Here is a 6,670-nt window from a genome sequence, read left to right as displayed (position 1 = left end):
ACTTAGTGGCCACTTTATTAGGAATACCTGTCTAATAGCGAGTAGGCTCCCCTACTCGCTATTAGACAGGTATTTATCCCTCAGGACAGTCAGAATTCGTACTTGTTGTATGGACACAACAAGGTGTTGAACGCGTGCCACTGGGATGCTGGTCTATGTTGACTCAATTACTTTCCAGAGTAGTTCCAAATTGGAGGTTGCGGATCTCTACTCCTAAGAGCTCATTCCCCTCATTCCTGAGGTGTTCAACTGGATTGAGAGCTGATGATTGGGGAGGCCACCGCAATAGGCTGAATTCATTGTCATGTTCCTAGAACGAGTTCTGTACAATTGTGGCATTGTGATATGGCACATTGTCCTGTTGGAAGAACCCATTCGCAGATGGATATACACTGTAGCCGTGAAGGGATGTGCCTGGTCGCATGAAATTTTCAGATAACCTGCGTAATTCAAATGTTGTTCCTCTGGTACTGAGTGGCCGAACGTGCACCACAAACGCACTCCCCACACTATTACGTCGCCACCACCCAGCCTGCACTGTTGAAATATGGTAGGATGAGTGCAATGACTCATACTGTTTGGCCATTACCTTCCATCAGTGTGAAACATCAGGAACTAGGTTTCGTCAGACTAGACAACGCTTTAGGCTCCTCCACTGTCCAGTGTTGGTGTTCCCCGCCTTACTGGTTTTTTATGAGTGATTGTAGCCTTTATGTTAACCTACACAAGTCTTGTCGTCCTCCGTTGGTCGCTTTTTGGCTTCGCGCATCAATGAGGTGTTTCCGACCACAGGATCGTCGTTGGTTATTTGACCAATCTCGATACACCCGAGACACAGTCGTGAGTGGAAACCCCAGCGAAATTGCAGAGTTGCAGTTTCCAAGTTATCCATATCAGTGCATCTGGAGACGACTACCATGTCACGTTCAAAGTCACTTAAATCTTTCGTTTGCACTAGTTTCCGACTGAATTGCACACATGCAGTATCCCAAACACGATGAACATCAGATGGTACGAACACGTGATGTTGGGCGCCTCCGTAGCCAGGTGGTAAGGAGCAGAAGTGCGTAGCACACGCTTCTTGATTAGACCGGGGTTCGAGCCCGTCACCACCAAATACGGAGGATGTGGAAAGGTCAGGAAATGACCACCGCATATTCCCGGAGCAATATGGCCTTAGTTGCTAATGCTCCTAAAAACCAAATAACAACAACAACAACACGTGATGTTATTACTGAAGGAGCGCTCCATATTATGAAAATGGTAGCTGTACCTAATAAAGGGACCACTTATTTTATATTAAAAACTTTCGTCTTTTCATAGATTATAACAGTAAAAGGAGCACCAAAAATGTTGCTTATATTCTATACATTTCGACAGAAATTACAGTTAAAAATATGATTTTTTATTCATTGAACCATTTCAGTTACGGAGCTAAAAACAATCGCCAAGCGCTTTACTAAATATTTATAAAAAAGTAAGTAAAAAAGTATTTCACTTTGTGGACTGAACCTCCATACAGGAGGTTCAGTCCATATAGTAAAATATTATGGCTGTATCCTACTCTTTTGGATTCGCTGAAGGCAAACAATGATATTGAGCACTATAGTTTGAAAATTTTCAGTGTAAATCGAAAACACAGCCCTTATAGAAAATTGTCACATAGTAACCCTGGGCGAAATAGGTGGTCCAAAGAAATCTCCATTGTGAACATCAGCAAATCTGCTTCCGAAGTATAACCACTAAATAGATCTTATATAGCAGCTACAGACACGTAGCATTATATGCAATCATGCGCTTAATTTCCTTGACACTGCCGATCAAAAGTACACTAGTGCTCTTAAGGAACAAGCACAAAAACCTTTTATTAGTATTAGATTATACGAAACTTTAGTGAGACATTCGTTTTAAAGCGTCTTAATTATGTACAGACTGAATAAATTTCGATCACAAATTAAAATTATGCGACGTGCGACTTTATGAACGGCTAAAAATCACTACTGACAGAGGTTCTCAAACTTTCTCGGTTCACGGCACCCTTAGTGTCTCAGTAATTTTTTCGGGGCGCCCCTATGCCAAAAGAAATACCTAATAGTTCCGTTTCTTAAGTAGTTAGATCCAAACAACTTAATAAGTAATGTTTAAACTGTGATAGTGTTGAAACTGCGAACTACTTCGAGCGCGTAGTTCGCGCGGTGTCCGACAGATGTCGAGTATCGCTATATTTCCCCCGAAAATTTAAAATATCCCGCGGTGCCCCTGTGAATTCGGTGCAGTACCCTGGGGCGCACTGTTTGGGAACCGCTGGACTAGTCAATAATCCATGGACAAATGTTAGTAAGATTTCTAAAATGAGTTATGTGACTAGCAACCTTCCAGTCTATGCTCTATTGAACTGAGGTTCAACGGGCATGCTCTATTGGACTGAGATTTGAGAATCTGACTAGCCATTCCATACAAGTTATATTCTTTCTCTGAAGGTACTGGTACAGAGAGCTCAATGATGATGGCATACATTATGGTCCATTAAAAGAAAGTTTGGCTAAATTGCTGATACAAAAGGCGAATATAAGAATCAGAAAATGATCTTTGTGTCAATGACAGCCTAGATTAAACCACTATCGGCAAACGTGTGTCTCTTTCCGCGATGTTTGCAGGATACATGCCTTTCTATTTTACAGTAGGGAAGATGAAAATGCGTCAAAAATGCAATTTGACTGTATCTTGAATCCTCAGTGAAGAGAATCACTGCCCATTACTTCTGGGTTCAGTCGACATGCTGACAGCACTAATTTAAACTGGCTCTTAAGGGTAAAGGAAACAAGGACAGCTTGCCATATGCATAAAGAACAATCTCAATGAGCTTGTGTCAGCCCTTACGCAAGAACGAGAATTGATATCTCCAGGATTAAATTATTAACAGTCTGATTTTTTTCTTCATATCACTCTGGTCGTCGTGCATAAAGATCCTCTTCATGAAGGCTTCCGTAGACCACCTGAATATTGACTGGACCTTGTGATTGGTCACTCGCACATTAGCAAGGATGTTGTGGATTTATTGGATCATTGTTTCCTACAGCAGCATGTTCGCGAGGCAACTAGAGGGAGTCATACTCTTGATCTGCAGCGATTCTTCATGCATTCAGAATCTGTAGATAAAGGAACCACTAGGTTGCAGTTATCACATACTGTACTGACGTGGAATTTACTCAAAGATGTAACTACCAAATGAAAGGGTTTTTGCTTTCGTAAAGTTGACTGCTGTAGTCTCAGACAATTTTTAAATTCTATACAGTGGGACCAACTGATGATGTTACCAACAGCGAATTCTAAATGGGAAACATTCAAGGAAGTAATCGTGGAAGCTACTAGGCTTTTCATACCGGTTAAGAAATACTGTTCAAAGTTTAGGCCTAAATGGATGTCAGATGAACTAATCAGACTCGTGGCAGAGAAGAAAAATGTATGGGATATATATAAATTATCAGGTGACACAGAAGACTATGGTAGATATAAGATAGTCTGTAATCAAGTCACAAAGGAGATTAGGCAAACGAAGGCAGATTATGATAAATCTTTGGCAAAGGATGCAAAGAAAAACAGCAAAGAGTTCTTTACTTATGTAAACTCTAGAAGAAAGGGGATGAATCAGATTGGTCCACTGGATAACGATGGTTCGGTTGTTGAAGATCCTGCTGCGGTAGCTGACAAACTAAATGAGTATTTTGCATCTACATTCACACATGATGAAGTCTGTAGGGAAGTGGAAGCCAGAAGCTTATCAAAATCTAGCATGGAGCTAAATGATTTTGTAATAACTGAGAGCAAAGTGGAGGAGAAATAGTTAAAGTTGAACATAAGAAATGGAATGGATGGGATGTATCCAGTTATATTAAATGAGGCAGCAGAGGAAGTAAGAAAAACCTTAGCCATAATTATCAAAACTTCCTTGGACTTAGGGGAGGTCCCCATGGACTGAAGATGTGTCCCCGATTCACAAAGTGGGATCAAAGGGTGACATGAATAATTACAGACCTGTTAGTTTAACTTCTGTTTCGGAGAAAATAATGGAGTCAATGGTCAAAGAAGCACTGCAGGATCATCTAGACAAGACTGAAGTTATAATTCAGACACATGGCATGGGTTTGTTAAGGGAAAGTCTTGTCTGACAAATCTGATTGGATACTATGATGTGGTTACAAAGGAACTGGATGAAAAAAATAATTTTCATATCACATACTTGGATTTTAGGAAAGTTTTTGATACTGTTGCACATGGAAGACTGCTGTACAAATTGGAGCAGTATGGCATTAAGGGCAAGTTGCTGCTATGGATAAATGGGTTGAGTGGGAGAAGACAGAGGGGATAATCAATGAGCACTGCTCTTCGTGGACTAATGTTATTAGTGTGGTTTTCCAGCGATCGGTGTTGGACCCAATGTTGTTTTCTGTATTTATCAATGATATTGATGAAATGTATATCAGGGTTAATGTCCAAGTTTGCAGACGATACGAAGGTTCGCAGGGTTATTAATGACAGTACACTACTGCAACAGGATCTAGAAAAATTGAGCAGATGGGCTGAGAGGCGGCAACTGAAGTTTAACATTGACAAATGTAAAGTACTGCAAATGGGTAGGAGCAATCCCAGAGTAATGTATCAACTGTGTAGTACTGACTCATAGTAATGGAGAATGAAAAGGACCTAAGAGTAATTGTGCAGTTAGATATGAAGTATTCTGACCAGTGCAGACAGGCGGTATGTGTTGTTCATAGTGTGTTGTCAATGGTATACAGGAATTTTGCTAGCATGGATAAGGAGATGATTGTCTCCTTGTATAAGGCAATGATTAAGCTAAACCTTGAGTACTGCATACAGGTATGAATGTCTCATTTTAGGAAGGATGTAGAGCAGCTGGAACGAGAACAGAGAAGGGCAATGAGAATGGAACAAAGGGTGGCTGTTACGAAGAGAGGCTTAAGTTCTGCAAATTTCAGTGTCTGTAGATTAGGCACCTGCGAGGTTATCTGACTGAGGTGTATAAGGCCTTGAATGGTTTGAGCAAGCTCAATGCTTATGGGATTCTTCCTCTTGCTCAGATTACTCACCTGAGCGGACATAAATTCAAATTAAGGAAAGACAATTGAAGAAAAATGTGCGGAAATTTCCTTTAGCCAGCGGTAGTTGATAGTTGGAACAAACTTCCATCTGTCGTAGTGGAGGTCGACAACTTAAATAAGTCGAAGACAGGACTATACAAGCATTTGGAGTGAATGAATGGGTGAAATTGGAAGATTTTTTTTTTATCTAATGCTATATCAACTTGCATTCTTGCATCATATGCCTCTGCTAATGCTAACTCCACAATATGAGAGATACCTGATGGTGTACAATAGTATAACCTAAGGTCATTATTTTGCATAAAGCATGAGAAACCATGGGAATTCGTTGTGAAGGTATTCACAATATGAAATACAATTAAACGATGTCGATTATCCTCTTCTGCAGTTCAGTACGAACAAAACATGGTGCAATGGCAATAACCCGTTCACTAGTGAATCTTACACGTAGTCTCATGCTTTATGCAAAATAATCACCTTAGTTTATACTATTGCAGACCATCAGGAATCTCTTATATTGTGGTTTTAAACTTCATAACTGGATTGTCACTACTGCAATTCTAGAGTACCTACCCATCCACCGAGGAGGAGCCTACAAGCCTTGAAACGGCGCCGTCTGCGGGAGCTTGATGCTGCCGGAGTTACCAAGAATAAAAAAATAAAAATAATAAATAAATTGTTTATATTCCGGGACGACCAAACGGTAGGAGGAGTTCACAAGGTAGACAGAATACAAGAAACAGCACCGTCTTTAGCAGTCACGGGCTTTAACCCCGGTCACTCAAGGCACGTGTACTTATGCACCTTGCGTTGACCACTCGGCTACGGCAGCTATAGGTAAGAACAGTCTTCCCTAATGGGGAGCGTTGCCTATTCGAGAGATTTATGAGTGAGGAGTAACTGCCCCTTTCCTCTTTCGACGGCATTTCTTCTTCTTTCTCTCCTACTATCACTTTGCTTTTCTAAGTCTAATAGGGACAAAGATTTGATAACATCCCTTTTATCTCATACCCTTTTGCAAACAGTGCCGTCTGGGTGGTGGTATCCGCTGAGAATAAGTAGCATTAGTCTTCTCCATTGGTGAAGACCAATGTTACTTTTTCCCAGCGTCTCTTCTCCGTTACTTATTCGAGGTAGCGCAATACCATAGAAACTAGTTGTGAAGGTATTTATATTTAACATTATGAGATACAATTAAAAAGATGCCAATTATCTACTTCGGCAGTTCACTAAGAACAAAACATAGTGCCACGGTACTAACCCGTTCACTTTATAACCACTGTGCTACTCAAGAAGGCGAGTGGAGGGAACACGAGAAAGGCCTCAGTCTTCCAGAGAGTTTATGTATTTGAAACTGGTTTCGCATTCTGCTTACAGCGATATGAATCATCAAGTAACTAGCCACTTCGGTTTGACTTTATTGAAGCTAAATTTCTTTCGGAGCGCCCCAGGCAGTTTTCACATGGGAGTAAGTTGCGTCCGTGAATTGACAAAAATTATCACGAAAATGCCACACCAAATGAAATACGTAGCAGAGATGAATGACGCAA

The sequence above is a fragment of the Mastigoproctus giganteus genome, chromosome 10 (assembly GCF_048544385.1).
Source record: "Mastigoproctus giganteus isolate SK-2022 chromosome 10, ASM4854438v1, whole genome shotgun sequence".
Taxonomy (NCBI): Eukaryota; Metazoa; Arthropoda; class Arachnida; order Uropygi; family Thelyphonidae; genus Mastigoproctus; species Mastigoproctus giganteus.
Note: the sequence above shows the minus strand (reverse complement) of the source record.